Genomic DNA, 21145 nt, shown 5'->3' with positions numbered 1-21145 from the left:
GCACTTGGGCTTCAGGCCATTTATTCTACATTAAGAGGGTTGTGGTCTGCACTCCTGTGGGAGGAGAGGCTGGATTCTGCCCTTCTGAGCTGGGAATTTCTGGTCACAGGCTTATTGTGCCTGCTTATTTGAACTGTTTCTTTCTGAAATTGGTGTGTCTTTTTGCTGTAGCATAGACCAGATTCAGGCCTGCTGAATCTGGCTTTGTTTGTATTACTTGAGCACTGATCCAGGCCATCTTTTTTGGAGAAGGTTCCCCTGCACCCTAGTAACAGAAGTGTGCAGTTAGAACTTGTCTGATTGAAGACTGCTGGAACAGGGCTCAGTTTTGAGCTTTTATTCTGGTTAATTGGGTAACATGTTTAAATCAGTTCTATTGTTTATATATATATATATATATATATATATATATATATATATATATATATGGGTCTACCTGAAAACACTGAACGCTGACAATGCCGACGACGAGATAACCGACACAGGAAGATCGACAACGGAGATGACCGATGACTGAAAATCCCGATGCTGAGAACACCGACATGTTAAGGTAAGTGTATGATAGTGATGGACGTTAGGGTCAGGGTGCGGGTAAGGTAAGTGTGTGGCAGTTACAGACCTTAAGGTTAGGGGCGGGTTAAGTGAGTTAGGGTTAGGGTGCGGGTAAGGTAAGTGTGCGATAGTGACAGACTTTAGGGCTAGGGGCAGTTAAGTGAGTTAGGGTTAGGGTGCGGGTTAGGTGAGTGTGCGATAGTGATGAACCTTAGGGTTAGGCTTTGGGTTAAGGTTAGTGCATAGATAGTCGTGTATGTAAGGTTTAGTGTAGGTTTGTAAAGTTTTGGTGTGCTTGTGTTGTGTGTGTGTTTTACGGCAAAGGTATTTGTTTTGTTTTGTTGATTGTCAGGATTGTGGTTTATCGGGCATGTGAAGTTTCGTGTTTTTGAACTTTCGATTTTGTGGTATCAGTTATCTCATTGTCTGTGTTTTTGCATGTCGGTGTTTTGAGGTAGACCCATATATATATATATATATATATATATATATATATATATATATATATATATATATATATATATATATATAAATTGCACTTTATTCATCTTCTTTTACTGTATTTGTGTTTCTTCCTACTTTACTACTAGGGGGCATTGACTACAACTCTGATCTGCGATATATAACAGTAAGTATCCTTTACTGTGCATTTAAAGTGTTTTTTTGATTGTATCTACTTTATTTTCTGGAAAAATAATATCTAGACATATATACTTGTTTCTCGGCTTTCTAAGCTAGTATAGTCCAGTTTTCAGGTTAGTGCTGAATTCAGGACTGTGTTACATATCTCTGTGTTTGCCCATATCTTACTTGGATAGAAGGAAGTTTCTCTGTTCACCTGTGAGAGAGGGGAGCTTTGAGCAGCCTATCTGTCCCGGGAGGAGTGGTTTCAGCCCAGAAATTAGTGGTTTATCGGCCATTTTGGGCTAATTTCTATCTCTTTCATTTCCCTGCTATAAATACCGCATTTGCCCGGTTTTGCACGCTGGGCAGTGCCGGTTAGCTAGGGTAAAACTATTACCGGCTCCACAAAGTCTCCTCTTCAATTTTTCCCTTGGAACTAGACAAACTTTCAACTTAAACACTCAAGCTATTCATTTATCAGCCCGGCACTTGCTCAAAATGTATAGCAAGCACTTATAAATCCTAGCACTAGACCCTCCTGTACTGTACAGAAGGACAAGGCTCTCTATTCGACCTTACCAGCCATCCAGTAAAACAGTTCACTGTACCTATCCAGGCATGCCCAAAGGGCAGTTTCAGGTGTACTCTCTAGTCCAACTGGTGAATATGGGCTTTTTGAGGCAATGTTACAACTGCCTCATGTACACAGACAACCCTCTCCTCCTACCACCAAATACTAATACATGTGAGAGATGCAATTATACAGCCAAACTGGAGGCTAAGCTCTCTCAACCCAAGAGTGGATGAGACAGTCAGGAGGAGAAGGGAAATACTTGCATCACACCACCAGTCTCACATAGACCCATTAAACCAGCACTGGCAAAAAACACACATAAATACATGAAAACATACTCGGTGGTTCTAAATAAAAATCTGCAAAACCAGAGACCTCCAAAGCAAACAACCAAGCAACCTCCAACCCCCCCCCAACACAAACCATGAATTACATACTTCACAAAACCAGTGTGCCATGCAATCATAGCCCTTAAGGCAAAATAACATACCCAACATACTAGTAATAGGTGACTCTATAGTCAGGCACACTGACATCCCACTCACTAGGCTGAATAAGGAGAAGTTTACTCTTAGCTGCCTGTCAGGTGTCAGGATCCGCCACATAACACAAGCACTCAGGTCACCCCAGAACAAGTACAAATATGACTCTGTCATTGTCCATGTTGGTGTGAATGACCTGAGCTGTACGTCCCTGGACTACATGCAAAGAGATATGGAAGAGCTCTCTGATCACGTAGCCCAGGCCAGTATGACCCTGAGTAGCATCCTGCCCTCACCAAGAATGATACCACGGTATAAAGAAAAAATTCTTGATTTCAACAATTGGCTAAGTTTCTGGTGTCATTCAAAGGGGATCCAGTGTCTGTCCGCCTGGAATGACATGCTCAACAAGTCACGCTGCTTCACTAGAGAAGGCTTGCACCTGTCACCCTTTGGCTTTCAAATACTGGCCAAGGCTCTTGCCACCTCCATAATGCCTTTTTTAGGCAAGGCTCAAAAGACAAACCCACCACCATAAATAGCACAAGTAACAAAAAACTGAGGGTAATGCTACTCAATGCCAGAAGTCTAAACCCTAAAATGCATGCACTCCTCAGTAAAGAGAAAATCGATATATGTGCAGTAACAGAAACCTGGTTTAAGGCTCAAGAGAGCACCCCAGGACTACCAGGCTACAACTCATACCATACATTTTGGCCACAGAACCCAAACCAAAATTCAAAAGGCAGGGGTGTATCCATATTCATCAAGGATACCCACACCTCCAGGTTAGTGGCACAGCATGATGCTTCAGAGATCATCAATGTGAAACTAACAATGGGCAAAACTGCAATTCAAATTGTAGCTTGCTACAGATCACCCACCATGTCCCAGGACCCCCATTCTGCATTTCTGGAAACATTGGGAAGCATAAAGGTCCTACCAAACACCCTAATATTGGGTGATTTCAATTACCCAAACATTAACTGGGAGAACTACTCAAGTACTAACTCCCTTGCCCAACATTTTTTAGAATTTATAAACTCAAATGCCCTGGTTCAACTGGTCAACACTCCCACCAGAGGTGACAATATATTGGACCTGGTCATCACCAACATGGGCGACCGGTGTTCCACACCAGAGGTCAACCCCTCACTGGTTAGATCTGATCATAAACAAATCACTTTGGATATCCACATTCTGACCCCACCTCCGGACAAGGAAACCACTGTGAAAAACTTTTCAAAAGCAAACTTCACGTTACTTAAGACCGAGGTGGAATGTTTCAAAGCCCCCATGCTGAAGGATAACACTGTCCAAGCTGCAAAATCTTTTACTAATGCATTCTATGGGCACCTACAAGAATGCATGGATCGTGCCATCACAAGCAAAACCAAGAATCACTCCTCCAAGAAAAGGAAACCCATCTGGTGGACTCCTGCCATAAACAAGCTATACAACAGAAGGAGGAAGCTAGTACAGAAAAGAGTAAAATCCCAAGAAGGGAAGACATCCCTGGTCAGTATCAGCAAGAAACTACGATCCCTCAAAAAATCATCCAAGGCGAGCTTTGAAAGAAAAATTGCCAAGGACTCCATATATAACCACAAAGCATTCTTTAGCTATGTCAAGAATCTAAGTGGCAATGCTCAGATCTGCTCAGAGTTACTGCAGAATGGCACAAAATTCACTGAACCGACAGATATCGCCAACATCCTGGCAGACAGGTTCAGTGCAAACTTCACCCCCCTCTCACCTCCAAAAGGGCCCATAACCATACCAGAAGAATGTAGAGTCCCTGAAATCACAGACACTCAGGTTAAAACAGCCCTTTCCAAAGCAAAAAACACAGCATCAATGGGACTGGACAGTGTCCCAGGCTGCATTCTACACGAGCTCAAAGATGAACCTCACCTAAACACACTGCTCAGAATCAGCCTCTCCACAGGCTACATACCCATAGAGTGGCACACAGCAATGGTTATTCTGCTCCACAAAGGTGGTGCCACAACAGACCTCAAGAACTATCACCCTATAAGCCTGACTAGCTGGTCTGCAAGGCTATGGAACGCATCATCATGGAACTCATTAACAGTGACATTGGGAATATCCAAACACTGGATCCTACCCAGTTCGGCTTTGTTAAGGGAAAATCATGCCTCCTAAACCTGGTGAATTTCTTTGAGATAGTTACCAAGGCTATAGATGAGGGAAAGGTGGTACACACAGCCTACCTAGACCTCGCTAAGGCCTTCAACACCATTCCCCATTCTGGTATTATAGACAAGCTCACCAGCCTGAACATAAACCCCTACATCACAAGATGGGTTGCCAACTGGCTCATGGACAGAACCCACATAGTGAGAGTTGTGGGAGCTAGATCAGACTCTAAACCAGTTACAAGTGGTGCTCCCCAGGGCTCAGTCCTATGACCCTTCCTGTTCGGCATATACTTCTCAGAGGTACAGGCAAGCACAGGAGGACTATGGCTGACCAAGTTCACAGACGACTGCAAACTAAGGGCTATAAATGTCTCTCTGGCTGACACAGACATCCTCCAAAATTGTCTCACTGAGACGGATACTTGGTATCAAAATCATGGCCTCAAGCTAAGTGCCAGAAAGTGCATAGTCATCCCCTTTGGAAAAACAAAGTACCCACAAACTACCATATAGGTGGTAGTCCCCTAAATACGGAAGACGTAATAAGGGATCTGGGGGCCCAAGTGGATAGCATTCTCACCTTTGATAATCATATTGCCAAAGTGGTTAGAAAATTCTTCTACGTGGCCCACCTAATCACAAAAGGGTTCGCATCCAGATCAAAAGAGGTCATTGTGCCTCTCTACTCATCACTCATCAGACCCATCATAGAGTACAATGCCCCATTTGGGATGTACCTTACAAGACATCTGCAACAGCTGGAAAGACCACAGAAATACCTCACCAAGAGGATCACTGGCCTCAAACAGATGCCCTATGCAGCCTGACTTAAGAAACTCCAGCTGTACTCGATTGCATGCCGCCTACTCAGAGGTGATCTCTGCCTGACATACAAGGCCATATCCAAACCAGAATTGTTGGAGATGCTCCACCTAAAGAAAACCTTATCCCCTCGAGCCACATGGTCTAGGGATCTAAACCTCACCACAACAATAAATAGGACATGCTGGAGGGATAGATTCCTGTCCCAGAGACTTCCCATGCTTTGGAACAAGATTCCAATCTACATTAGGCAGAGCTCCTCGCTAACACTCTTCAAAAGAAACCTTGACGAGTGGATGGGAAACAGGAAGTTTACCCCGGGGATCACTTCAGTGGCTCTGCTGGACAGAGGCACAGGGAACTAATCTAAGGGGGTGGTGAAAGCCAACACATTCTGGCTAGGCTTATAAATGCCTTCGGGCAGATAGCCTAGTACCTACCTTTGAACCTATGAACCTATGTAATGCTTTGTGGAGTGCACGAGTCATTCATTAATTGAAGTCTTTATAATAATGTAGTTGAAATGCAACACAATACTGGATTTGAACCCAGGACTGTGGGTGGCAAAATGTACTGTATGTAAGGCATTTAGCAGACTGAGCTACTGAGTCACTGCTACAGCAGGTATATTCGTAATATATATGTGCACACATACAGGCTTTGACAAACATTTTCTACAGCCATCAGCATGTGCATGCTTTATATGGATGTATTTCTGCACCAGGATAACAGTTAAACATGTGCTTTGCCTCAGCAGGTGTCTTTATACATGTTGCTGATAAAAAGGCAGATTGACCTGCTATCACAACTCTCACTTACATCCATTAGTATATCTTTAGCTATATAGTGGTGTACAATTGCACCAGAGTCCAAGGTACTCTCCCATTTTTTCCATTACTTTTTATTCCAGTTTGTGTGGTGTGGTGCGGTGCACAGCTCCACTGAAACACTCCTAATGGCTGCAATTGGCAATTACCATATTTTGTTTAAACCATCTGTTTTAATTAAGAGTGGAGTGGTGTGGTGGGTTAATACAGAGTGCTGCAGGTGTGATGGGCTCAGGTTTGAAATATGGCAGAAGTTTTTATTTTGTACATATGTCTTACAAAGTTATAAACACATATAGTCACTATAGTCATTATAGCTTTATATAGCTGAGCTTAGCAAAGCTGTGCTAAAAAATATAAAGAAAAGAAAAAAAGGGAGATAGGGAGAAAGTGGGGAAATAGGGACACGCAGGGGGAAAATATAGTGAAAGGCAGGGAGGGATGTGCAGGAAGGGTGTAGGAAAGATCCATAGCTATCCATTTTTGTACAGCAACTGTGCACTTTGACAGAATTTGTGCATTACTTTGAACTCTCCACCTCAGAGAGAAGGGTGAGGACAGCATAACTGTGTTGTGAAGCCAATTGGATCAAATTATGTGTGCCCAGTGGACACATGTGCGAAATGGAGAGCTATGTATAGGACTTTTTTTTTTTTGGGACAGCTGCTCATTTTTTTTTAAGGTGAGAGTGGAATGTAGAGAAAGGGACATAGGTACATGTGAGGGAGGTTAGTTCGGTAGGTGAGGATGCATTTGCAAACAGACAAGACAGACAAGACAGACAAGACAGCAGAAAGGGGTGGTGTGTGACAGATAAGGGGGGTGAACTCCTTGGATAGGGAGGGTGTTGTGGAATCCAAGTCCCATGTGCCTCCAGACAGCAGCAGCATGACTCACCCCCCCACTCGTGGGACTGTTGGCACTGCTCCTTTAGTACCCTAATGGTGGCAGTGCTGGAGGCTGGGCACCAGGGTGAGGCTGCCCCACAAGGTTGGCCAGCATGTCCTCAATCTGGTCCAGGCAGCAGTCAAACCCACTGTAAACTATCCAGCACACCAAGACCAGCAGCTGATCCTGGGTGAAAACACTTCCTCAACCACCACTCCCAGAGGGGGGCCGGGGCACATCCCATGGGGCAGTACTACTGTCTGGGTCCCAGAAGTGCTGGGACCCATTGCCATGGCTAGTTGAGACAAGGTAGGGGGATCAGCCAGAACCGGCCTACCATGAAGTGCTGTGGTAATTGAGGTATAGCAATAAGTTGAGGTTAGTTATGAACAAATCATTGTTAGTATTAATAGCATGGAACATCATTTTAATTAACCCAAATATATAGCAATGTATTTTATGTGTGACACAACATGAAATAACAGAACAGTCAGTATGTTAAAAGCATGCCAGTAACAGTTAAAGCATAAGGGCAACCACGCAGCTAATTTAACAAGATATGTTGATATAAATGCATAATAACACGTAACAATAATAAACCGCATAAGGCCAACAAAACAGTTAATTTAACAAGATATCTCAATATGAACGCATAAGAACACCTGACAATAATAAGCCACAATTCCCAAAATATAGTTATTGCAACAAAATATGTCAATAGCAAACTATAATAATAAATAACAATGATAAATACATGAAGATAATGGGTGGGGAGAGAGAGAAAAACAGTCCATTAGTGACATTGCATATTATATCCCTGAAAACAGTGCTGATATTTACTCTACAGATGTGTATTTTCAGTTTTGTGTGCAATGACTACAAGTCTCCTATAGGTGATGTAGCATATACATACCTCTTAAGCTGTTTCATGGGACAGTATGGGCCAAACAATAACAAATGCAGGTACACAATGAGACAGAACAGTTGCATATGTGGACTTGTATAACTACCAAGGTGTTCTGTAAGGGTATTTGGTAATACTTTGCATTCCAGGTAATCATTTATGTGGTAATGCTCTGACAGACAGATTACACAATATTAATTACAGTATGAGAAGTCATGACACTTGAGAGGCATGATTGTGTACAGTACATAAACTAGACAGCCATCATGCCTTAGATGCCAGGCATGGGAATAAAACCCAATACCTGTGACTGCAGGGGACATCTCCAAATAATGTAATAACTGACTGCAGCAACTTAGTACAAACATGCAAGGAATACAGCCATACTGGATATAAACAGATTTTTTTATGAATCAAAAATACTGATAAACACATTGTTATTATTATTGATTTTAAAACTCTGTGAAATCTAAACACAATATCTGTTCATAATATGGGCTACCTCACTTGTATACCTTTTGTTCCTGGGGAGAGAGTAAATGTGAGCATTACATGACTGATAGTGTGCTGGAGATAACCTTGAACCATACTATGACTTCTGCAATATAATTTACAGGACATTCGTTTTGCATTCTAGAACTACTGGAGTGTTATAATTGACTGGAGTGACAGTAAAACACATGCATGGAATGCAGCCATACTGCATATATTAAAACAGCTTTATTTTAGTATCAACAATGCTGGTGAACATGTTGTATTGCTATTGCTTTGAAATATCTTTGAAGTACATACACAATATCTGCCCATGGAGTGGGCTATCTCACCCATGTACCTTTATTACCTGAAGTAGGAGGAACAGAGACCATTATGTGACTGATATTGGCCTGGAGACAGCCTTGGACAATACTAGGGGTTAAGCAATCCAGTTTGCAGGCCATTACTTTTGCATTCAAAAGCAATTACATTGTTACACTTGACTGCAGCAACCTTACTATAGACAATCAGTGCACAGAACTTTACTGCCATGGTTATGACAACACAATCCTGCTGAACACCATATTGCTTACTGTTATTGCTATGGTTTATTGTTTATTGACCTTCAGTTGTTAGTGTTCATGTATTGCACTACAGCTCTAATTGCCCATTTATTGCACTACATTTCTACTTGCCAATTTTTTTTCTTGTGTATCCTCTATTACAGTAAATATTTTAGCCTTTATTGCTTATTGCACTACAGTTAGCATACTAAATCTGTACTTACCACACTCATGGTGCAACCTGACCAGGTGCCTGGCATGGGACTCAACATTGTAAGCCCTCTCAGCTGCAGCTTTTAGGAGAGAATCACACCACTATGCATACCAGTTTTGCAAGCATTCAGCTTGCATATTGGTAAAACAGAGGACAAATTACTTACATATTTGTGGGACATTCCCTGCTCTAGCTTCTTGGACCCAGGTGTCCAAGGTTCCCCTCTTTCTGCTTTTCAGGTCATCATAATGGTGATGACACTGCTCACCTGTGCAGGGGATACCAGTAACACTGGTGAGTTCCATGGCCAACTGGTCCCAGGCCTCTGCCTTACACTCAGAGCCCTGGAATCTGCTCTGCATCAGCTGGGGTTCATGGATTTGTACCAGGAGCCCAACCATGACCCTGGACTCCTGAATACCCCACTTCTCTGCCTGAAGGTGCACACCTTCACCAGCACCACCTACCATACCAACAGTAGATTGAACTCCAATGAATGATGCAGAATTCCCACCTATTGTGCTTAATATAGGCTGTTTTCCCACCCTTACACATCATTCAGCAACATTCAAAAAGGCACCGCATTGCTAGTATTTGCGCAAACTAGCTAAGCAGAGCCAAGCAGAGGGAAAACTCACAGAAATGTAGTTTTAGCAAAGCTTAGCACCGTGCAAATATTGGTAGCCATTAACATGTTTATGTATTGCTTAGCATAAATGAGCAGTGCTTAGCAGAGTGCAGCAGTACCAAATTTCACAATGCTTTTATTAAATTATAGAAAACTAGTGCATCCATTTACAGAAGTATTTTGCCTGTTATGGACTCGAACCCATGACCTACTACACATAAGGCCATAACTCTACCCATGTAGCTAGTTGGATGTTAGAAGTAGTATAGCCTCACATATAGTACTAGGCTACCTGTTAGCATTGCTGAGCACAGTGTCATGCCTTGCAAACACTCTTAAACACACCTATAAATAAATAATTAATTACATCTGGTTTCTATTTTTAGATGTCTGGCAGGTGTCAGCTATGTATCTATAAGGTCCGCTCAGCTCTGCTGCACTCCACGCTTCACAAACGGCAATTGAAAAAACAAAACAATAAATAAATAAATAAAAATTTTAATTATGATGATTAATTACATCCGGTTTATATTTTTAGATGTCTGGCAGGTGTAAGCTGTCTATATGTGAGCTCACCTTAGCATTGCTGCACTCCACACCACAAAAACATGAAGAAAATAAAGAAATAAAGAAATAAAAGAACATAAAAATGCCATATTATACATTTGACACACTTCACAATATTACAGCAGTGGTGGGGAGTATTACAGGGAGCCTCATACTCATCTGCAGCCACGGGTAACCACTATACCTCTTTCTACACTGATTCAATATCTCCATTCCTCAGCTCTCCCTCAGCAGCGCACCATCATTAATATGGTGGTCATGTACATGGATACATTCTGTGTAGCCTCTGCAAGGTGCCTACACAGATTTTATTAAATCCTGGGGATAATGTTTTTGTGGTTTGTTTTCTCTTTCATAGTTGCACATGTACTCATATCACTATGCAATGTGTGATGTTAATAAAGATGCTTAAAAACATTCACAAATAATGGACTTCCTCCTTGCTACTGCTTTTTAATTGGTTACCTTATAGTTTGCCTTCTGTATTTACACGAACTTCAGAATGAACTGGCTCCCCACCTAAGCACCATGTTGAATCATAGTCTCATGTCAGGCTTTGTGCCCACTGAATGGTGCACATCAACAGTTATCCCTCTCCACAAAGGGGGAGCCACCACTGATCCTGGGAATTATCACCCTATTGGCCTGATGAGCCTGGTCTGCAAGGCCATGGAATGTATCATCATGGATCTCATAACCAAAGACATTGGTAACCTAAAACCTCTGGAACCCACCCAGTTTGGGTTTGTGAAAGGTAGATCATGCCTTCTGAACCTGAATGACTTCTTTGAGGCAGTCACCAAAGCCGTAGATGAGGGTGGTTCACACAGCCTATCTTGACCTCCCCAAGGCTTTCGACATCAACCCCCATTCTGGAATTATAGCTAAACTCACTAAACTAGGTATAAATCCCTACGTCACAAGATGGATTGCCAACTGGCTCACTGACAGAACCCACACTGTAAAAGTTGCAGACTGCAAATCTAACTTCAAACCAGTGACAACTGGAATATCACAGGGTTCAGTCCTGGGACCTCTCCTGTACTTCTCTGAAGTACAGGCTAACACAGAAGGCCTCTCGCTAATGAAGTTTGCAGATGACTGTAAACTAGGAGCCATAGTCGAGTCCCCAAATGACATGGACATCCTAGAGAAGGGCCTGACTGAGACAGATGCCTGGTGTCAGAGCCATGGCCTCAAGCTCAATGCCAAAAAGTACATTGTCATTCCCTTTGGTAAAAACTCTGTACCCATGAACTACCACATAAACGGCAGTCTACTTAATGCCAAATGTGTGATAAGAGACCTTGGGACCCAGGTGGACAGTAATCTTTCCTTTGATAATCACATTGCCACAGTAGTCAGGAAATCCTTCTATGTGGCACACCTCATCACAAAAGGGTTCTCATCCAGAAAAAAGAGGTCATTGTTCCCCTCTACTCGGCACTCATTAGACCCATTATATAGTTCAACACCCCTTTTGGAATGTACCTTACAAGACATCAGCAGCAACTGGAAAGACCACAGAAGTACTTCACAAAGAGGATTACTGGCCTCAAGCAGATGCCCTACACTGACCATCTCAAAAAACTCCAGCTTTACTCAGTAGCATATCACCTACTCCAAGGAGATGTCTGCCTAACATATAAAGCTATGTTAAACCAAGAGCTGTTGGATATGCTACACCTGAAGAAATCCCAATCCCCCTGAGCTACATGCTCTAGGGACCTAAACCTTGTCACCACAATAAATAGAACATGCTGGAGGGATAGATTCCTGTCCCAGAGACTTCCTATACTCTGGAACAAGCTGCCCATTTATGTCAAGCAAAGTTCCTCATGAGCACTCTTCAAGAAAAATCTTGATGAGTGGATGGGGAATAGGAAATACACCCCGGGATCACTTCTGTGGCTCTGCTTGACAGTGGCACAGGAAATTCACTTTTTTGGGTGGCATAAGCCAGGGAACCTTGTTGGCTAGGCTTACTTAGGCCCTTAGGCTGATAGCCTAGTACCTACCTATGAACCTATGAACCTATAAGGCAAGTTGTGGTAACATAATGTAAATTGTTTCTCACAATACCACTGAGCATGAAAAGGTTTATTCAAAAATATTCCAGGCCAAAATTTAACAACATAGACATTCATAGCATACTTTCTCAGGTTATTATATAATACTGATGGGCACTTTCACAGGAACACAGCTACTTTTACTACAAGTAACATTTTTAAACAGCATAGTCTCATAGATAGTAACTAGGCATCCAGAATAAGAGGCCATTACAGAGCCTAGCCTAAAGTTTCAATTGCCCCAAAGTTCTGGCTGCTTAAGTGACTTGCTCGAGATCACACAGTAGGTGAACAAAGGCTGTGTGAATCAAATCCTGTACCACAGGAAGCAACTTGTTAATAGCTCATAGCCTTGCTCACATGCGTTAACTCAGGACGGGGTATAACTATAGTTTCCTGATTCTGGTGTACCATTTCTCTCTCCAGGAAGTTGTGGATTTGGACAGTCAATGGTACAGAAGTACAGTTCACACTCCTTCTCCCTCAGCTATATCAACAATGTGTGATATATAATCACTAGCCCTTTAGTGTTGTTCTCATTCAGAACTGCAGGCAGTTTCATGATTTTCTCCTATATGAATGATATATGTAATATATTTTCCATCCTTAAGTAATTTCTAACAAACTATTTATTATTCATTTCAGCAACCCAAATACCTCTTGAATACTGATTAATGTTGTTCTTATAATACCTCTAACCGGTCAGACAATAACATGTAAAATAACAAGGGCAAGAATGTATAATTTCTAGAGTTATTTATACAAAGACAGCAGGCAGCTTATCTTAAGACATATAGTCACATGCTTAAGGCATGGGGCAAGGAAGGAGGATAGACAGATATATTCAGTTTAAAAGAAAAAAGTTAATAGCGTGTATCAAAATACTAAGACAGCACTAGAAAATACTGCTTAAAATTCGTATGGTTAGACGAATGCTGTTGAGACTGGGAAGCTCTGCCACAGAATTGAAATCACAGAGCAGTAAATCAGTTATTAATACATTAGGACAATACAGGCAGTTAGCCAAGTACAGAAGGCAAAATAGATAATAGAGAATATAGCTGCAATTGTATGTAGCGATCAAAACAAAGAATGAAAAAAGAAGCATGAACAGAGGGCATTTCTTAGGTTATTCCTTTATTAGTATGAAAAATGGGGTTTGGATTTCTAAACTCTGATGTTTCAGACAAAACTTTTGAATCCAGCCTTTTCAGGATGACTCGTGTATAACAGTGCTGTACTTCATCAACATAAACTTTGCCAGCTACTGTATAAAACATCAAACCTGCACCCACATTGTATAATCGTTATACAAAAGCCCAATAAGCACATTGCTCAAAGGGGATAATGCAGCATAATATAAGTAGTAGTTTAAGCAATTATCCAGTAGAACAGTTAATCATCACCCTCTATTCACAGCCTTTTGTTTCTCGGGAATACACATGTCAGATTGTAATTAAATGGAGTCACACTATTCAGAAAGCTGTAATTCTGCTACAGGAGAATTAAGCTCAGAAATACAATGCAGACAAGTTTAGGCATAGCATTTGTGAATACATCTGCCTAGCATGGGGCCGGAACAAATTGGTAGTGATGGAGTAAGTCTGCATGAGAGAAAGCTATTTACATCTGAACACGGTTGCCGAGGATGCAGCAGCAGAAAGATGTATATTTGCACAGTGGTCTTCATCTGACAACTATCATACCATACAAAGTGTTCTTTCACAAATAAATTTATATTTTCTTTAAATATAATGTGATACAGTTATAGAACATGGAATATCCTAGCTTTTCAATTTTTCAAAAAATATGACCTTGCTTAGAGTCACAGATGCATATATCGCTACAGGAGATTATGTTTGGAAATCAAATAACCCTGCTTGCTATCTGATTCATTACTATCCAATAGTTAAATTCATGCTTGCACAGGCCCCATGTCCAGCATGCTGAAGAGGAACCTCGAAAGTGACAAGATGTTAGATCTCATAGCTGCACCATATATATATATATATATATATATATATATATATATATATATATATATATATATATATATATATATATATATATATATATATATATAAAACAGATTTAAAGAACCAGACTGAGCGAGATAATAAAAAGAATGCATATCACCTTTAATTTCGTTTGTCACATACATGCATTACTATGTTTGTGTTCACATAAGGAATACAAGATAATGGCTTTGCATAGCATTTCTTCAGATGCATACATTTAGAAATTCAGAAGTAATATGCAGTGAAGTGTGTGCTAAATGTGTTTTTCTTTTGGTCCTGTGCAGACTGTTAACCTCCAAGAACTGGGCTGCTCCAAATGAATTATACACCTTCCTATCTGTCAGGGTCATATAAAAAAAAAACATCCTGTGGCAAACAGCACACTATCCAAAGTGCAAAATCCCAGATGCTTGTACTTATTTCAAGTTTATTTCTGAGGACCATTCAAAAAAATCCCTTCATTCTTCCCACCAGAACTTTCTTCTAGAACACCTCCTCCTCCTTTTTCCAATAAACCCTGAACAGATAATGATGGACAGGACTCTAGTTGCTCCTTCTATTTCTCTTTTGTTGAAAGCTAAATCTGGATCACTGGAGTCACAAAGAGAAGGCTAATTTGTCAGATTTAGTTTTGCCACATTTCACTAAAGCAAACACACAGACCAAAGCCAACCACTTTTCTGATGTCCCTATCCTCACTTTCTCCACCCCTTTCTTACCTAGTCCATCTACATCCGCAACCATTTTGTGATGTAAATAGTTGTCAGCGGAAAATAGAATGCCTTTCTTTTCTAGTCTTCCTCAAACTACCGATGCAACATTTTAAAAACTTGTGCATTCTGTTTGTGCTGCCAAAGAGAAAACTATAGTTTGCACAGAGTTCCATATTATCAGGCAATCATTCTGATTTCCAGATTGTCTAGAAAAATACTGGATAGCTGGCAACCCAAAGACTTGCAGATTTGCTTACTGCTTCTTGCTGTTAGTCATACTGGATACCATGTTTGTTTGGTCTGTGTTAGTTGCTTTATCCCATTCCTATGCATACTGTATTTATATATAGCTATATCTGGCTGGCAGGCAACCACTCCTGATACAAATCTATAGTGTCTTCCTTCACTATTTTTCTTCAGTCTTCTGGCAACATCGACAGATACAACTGCCTCACTAAAACAATTAAACCAAAGTATAACAACAGAACTGTCCACTTACAAATATGATACTGATAAAGATACATCACTTACAGATGAGGCTGAAAAGCAGTTAATAAAACTGTGGCTAACTACAGAGATGACTGCAGGACAAACATTAGATGAACTTTTAGTTAAAGGTAGAAAGCGTGGTTTGGGGAGACAGTACTATTAAAAGGAAGCCAAATGTGATGAGGCATCAATTGTCTACTAATAAACTACGTGTCATGCACAGGATACAATACTGAAAAAGAATGTACAGTATCATTAATTGTTAAAGATAATTGTGTGTTCCATAGGAAAATGATTTATACAAATAGAATAGTAGGAAGACAAAAGTGAGTTTTGGGAGGACCAAATGAAATTAAATGGTTGTTGGAATTCAGGGGAATAAATGTAGGAAGATGGAGTTCCAAACATTATGTGTATTAGATATGAGTGGACGGTGAGTACAGCAATAATTATATGTTTGATGCAGTAAAATAGGTTCTCTGTTCTTGGAAGCAATAATTGATAGCACAAAAAACAAGGATCTAGTAAAAAGAAAAGGCAAGACATTGAATAAATTGGAATTGCATATGGTGGAGAAGATTCAGAGAGACTGGAGTGCTGTGTTGGAAGTTGTAATAGATGAACAAATGTGGAAATAATGTGTTTTACCCAGATATACCAACCAAGTCACAGCATTTTAGAATGGATTTTAAAGCATCTCCACAACTTGTTTTATTCTTTTCACAGGTTGTGGGGGATGATTCCAAATGTAAACTCACTTTGTTGAAAGTAAAAAGAAGGCTACTGGGATAAGGGAACCCATATTTTGGTCATATGAAAGTCAATTTTTTATGAAGATTTAGAAAGATTACTGCCTGGAGTTTTGAGAAGGCAAGTGTATCATACTACATATGAGAAGCAGTGGTGTTTTTAATGTATGACTTGATAAAGAAAATTATTCCACAAAGGCAGAAATCAAGGTTCATGCCAACAATTAGGGATGTGATTATATTAGTGGATGACTTGGATAACTGGGAAAGTCATCTGGGGAAAAAAAAATCTGCGAGAGAAAAAGGTGGCTAAAGGATTACAATGGAAACTGTATAAAGAAGTTGATATAATTATAAACTGTAAGAGATGGGATAGTGTCAAGTCTATTTATTGGATTAGGGTTGATATTTTTAGTGCATTTCATTTAAAATGGGAATACTGGGATTGCCCCTCATTTTTTTAAAGATGATCAATTAGTTTTAACATCGTGCTTAGATGATAGTATGTATACGTATGTAAATAGTAAGAGCTGAAGGATACACGCTAATAAAATGTTGATTTATTGAGTTAGTGTGTACATTAGTTTTGGTTGCTAAAAGTTAGTAATATATGTATTTAACAGGACAATCCATTCTGACATGATTAAATAATTATGTTATGTATATTTATGTTTTCTGATGAAAGCAGTAAAGGTGTGTGTGGCACTAAGTCTGGATAAGTGAAAGAAATAGCTGTTACCAAAAACATTAACATTTGAAACAAAATATTTATTTATCTGTTTGTTGACTGGGTTGGTTCCACCCAGGTATTGGCCTCTTTTCAAGGGACACAAGATGATAATTCTTCTACCGGGGGAGTTTGGCCAGGACATTGGGGATATTCCCCCTACTGCCTACTCTTTTTGATAAGAGTCATGGGACCTTTAACATCCACCTGAACCAGCACCAACGGAGACAGATGGAAACTCAGTTTCTTTTTTCATGAACTCAGTTTAACTTCTCACCCAAAGGATAATAAACTCAGGAGTACAGCACGGCCACAACTAACCTCACCACTAAGGTTGCACTGCAGTGTCAGTAACCCAACCAACTGGAGTTGAAATAGAACCCACAGCCTTCTAGTCTTACATCACCAAAGCTAGGTGTGCTACCTGTTGCACCACTGGCACTGCAATGAGTGTCAAAAGAAAAATGATCACGTATCAGTGGTAGGTAGCCTAGCAACAGAGACATTATTATCAAATGAAGAAGGAAATCCTAGAAGAAACAGCATATATAAGCTAAAATAAACATACTGGGTAGAATGGCCTTATGATATTCCTTACAGTGAATCTGATGTCAATTTTAGATCAAAAATTGAAAGTAAAAGCTAACAAGTAGCATTTTCAGAGTAGCCTTTATCTAATCTATCTATCTATCTATCTATCTATCTATCTATCTATCTATCTATCTATCTATCTATCTATCTATCTATCTATCTATCTATCTGTCTATATGTCTATATGTCTATCTATCTATCTATCTATCTATCTATCTATCTATCTATCTATCTATCTATCTATCTATCTATCTATCTATATGTCTGTCTATTTATCTATCTATCTATCTATCTATCTATCTATCTATCTATCTATCTATCTATCTATCTATATGTCTGTCTATCTATCTATCTATCTATCTATCTATCTATCTATCTATCTATCTATCTGTCTGTCTGTCTATCTATCTATCTATCTATCTATCTATCTATCTATCTATCTATCTATTGATATGTGTTTACCAGGGTAGATCACTGATCTCCATAGACCTTTTTCAGACCCAGCCTGGGAGCAGTGTCTGGTTAAAGGAGTATAACAGGTTTCAATAATATATTCCTCAATTTCATGGACTTTTCCTCCCTATTTACATTGTCCTCTGTAAAGCAACAACAATACAGCATTTACAATTTTTATAATTCCCCATACTTCTGTAACAGAAGCCTACCTTCTCATACTGTGATGGTTTCACTTACAAAATGATTCTCTCACGTTTGAATAAAGTTTGCTGGAGTCGCCCAATTACTGACATCATCGAGGCCAGGCAGTGCAGGTTTTTTTTTTTAATCAGTTCCCTCCCCCAAAGTGATATCACCACAGCCGTCATCTAATTCTAACTAAAATAATAAGGCAAACATACTGACTATCTGTGTAGATAGTAACTGCCTTATCCTTGGAGATGGTGCATGCTCTGGACAAAGCAATCAATCCGGCGATCGGATTTTGGAGTTATTTTAACCTGTCCTGCTGTTTTATTAGCCCAATGTCATGTTGACAAAGGGACCATAAGTCTGGCACTGATTGTTGTAAATTTAATTCTTCTTCTTGAGGCATTAGGAGGCATAGTCTCGGTGGCCCGTTAGGGTGGCGTTAACGAGGTGGACAGGAGGTGCACAGTGGACAAAGTTGCTAATAGCACTTTTTTACCTTTTAAAAAAAATTTTTTTTTAGTTGTTGTTCATGAGAGTCTTTTGACTGATCTATTTCTTTTGCATACCACTATGGTTATCAAAGCACTGGTAAAAGTCTCTGCAAATAGTTGTCTACTTTTCATCATCTGCTTGTACATCTATTGATACAGTCAGAGTCCAGGCTAGCTTCCATTTATCAAAATCTGAGCTTCAAGTAAATCCTGACCTGCTTTTGGACCTGTGCGGGTCTGGACAAGTGGCTGGTATCTACTCTGGTTATCTTATCCCAGTCCCACAGACCAAGTGCCAGTCTGGACCAAAATTCCAAAAACTACTTGTTCCAAACTTACTGTTCCTAGCTCTATCATGCCTGTTTTTAGAAATTTTAAATTCTTTGGATGTAGGTTGACATATATTGTTCATCCTCGGTCCTTTTTGTTGGTCGCTGAAATGTCAAAAGATTTATACTGGAAGAATCTTGATAAAAATAAGCAAAAAGGTTTATTTATTGCATGGAATGGATGCACAAAGTACATACATATAATGTCAGTCTAATTTCTGTACACTCACATGGGGTTTTATTTTATACCCTTCTCCATACACAGTAACTTTTTAACTTGCTTCTTTGCTTGCAATGCAATTTCACATTTTAACCCTTACTATACATGATACAAAGATGTTGAACACAAAGATTCTTACTACACACCCATTCTGTGATGTCATGGCTCCCTTGTCCTTCCCCCAGCCTGAGTGCTGTTCATTTTATTCAGTAGTAGTGTAGTGACACTGATGTTTGGAAATACAGAAATTTGGTATGCATACTTGTACATTCTGCATGGCAAATGATGCTTAGGTGGTGTATCGCTTGCATACTTCTCTGTTGTATTTGCACCAGATACTGCTAGTGTGCAGTGCGGGAATAGAAAGATTAAAACATTACCCTGGTATCAGAGGTGGCAGTGCAACATATTCATAGTGGCTTAACATGAGAGTAGCTCTAAGCAAGCACCATGTGAAACCTGAACAAGCACCTAGAATTATTCAGTGCAGCTTCCACACCTTAAGTCTGAAAATGAATTCACATACTCACATGAACAGGAGTAGCTGCATATTGATGGCTAAAGGTGTATGGGCATGTCGGGTGGTTACTACACTGCAAAACTGGTATGTAATGGTGGAGATATTTGGAAGGCATGAGCAAACACACCAGTATATTAAAGCCATAACACCAATTGAACTGGAGGCTGGCAAATAGATTTAGTAAGGGATTTTGTCCATGCACAAATATTTCAACAGTGGTTCTTTGCAGTGGCATCCATTATCTGATTCAAGGTAAGTTAACCTTGATGTCCTTTAAAAAAAATCAATAAAAAAATGACTTTGTTATAAGTGACTTCTGGACACAAGAAAAAGGAAGGGGAAAATATAGCAATGTGGTTTGTATGTACAAAGACAAATCCAGGGACACTGCAAAATGTTTTTTTTGCAAACCAACCAGTGGAGTAAAAACATATGAAGGCAAACACTGCATACCAACACACTTTGCACATGTAAATCTCAATTTTTAACAAGGTGGAAGCATGAAGTGATACCTTAACACTTAAATTAATAAAGATCTAAACTGGTTAATAGTATAAATGTTTTATTCTTTAGATCCTTGGTGCAAGTCCTTACTGGATGTGATTGCAGTCAAGTAAGACCATGGCTATAGTGCAGCAAAAAATGTCCCTTCTAACAAAGGAAATGATAGAGCAAAGATTAAATTACATGAGTCAAGCACCCTGCTGAGATCTGCCAATCAGTGGAATTACCAGGTCAAATTACCCTCAGGACTGTGACAGCTAGGGAAGCTAAGTGTTATGGGGGAGGGGAGAAGTACATGGACTGGAATTCATTGTCTCACAAATTAGTGCCATTTAAACTAAATTAGAAAAAAAGGCAGCAGTAAACAGCACTTTGAGTGTGTTCTGTGGCATTTGCACTGTTTCTGTTTTAAGTAGTCATCCAGCAGCAGGGAATGTAACTTACACTGTTCTATTTTACTCAGTACTTTGTACATAGGTGACATATATGAAATGACAGGAGCTTTAGGCAAACAGAGGCCTGCATGATGTAACATTTTTGAGCCAAACAATGATTTCTGGGATACTGGATGGCAACCTAATTTATCCAAACCACGTCAATATGCCAGCCTCCAGGTGGTCAGAGTCTGGAATTACATATAAAAATATTTAAAATCCTGTAAATAATCCCAGAGTGCTGTTAAAGTGTAGGAAACATCATGCCATGATGTTTTAAACATGTTTTTTGAGTCTGTGGGTGCGGTACTCCTTTAAGTTACTTGCTCAGAGTCACACAGCTAGGTAATGGAGGCGGAAAG

This window comes from Protopterus annectens, chromosome 3.part0 (assembly GCF_019279795.1).
Source record: "Protopterus annectens isolate FY-2018-M chromosome 3.part0, PAN1.0, whole genome shotgun sequence".
NCBI classification, from domain to species: Eukaryota; Metazoa; Chordata; order Ceratodontiformes; family Protopteridae; genus Protopterus; species Protopterus annectens.
This window is presented reverse-complemented; position numbering follows the sequence as displayed.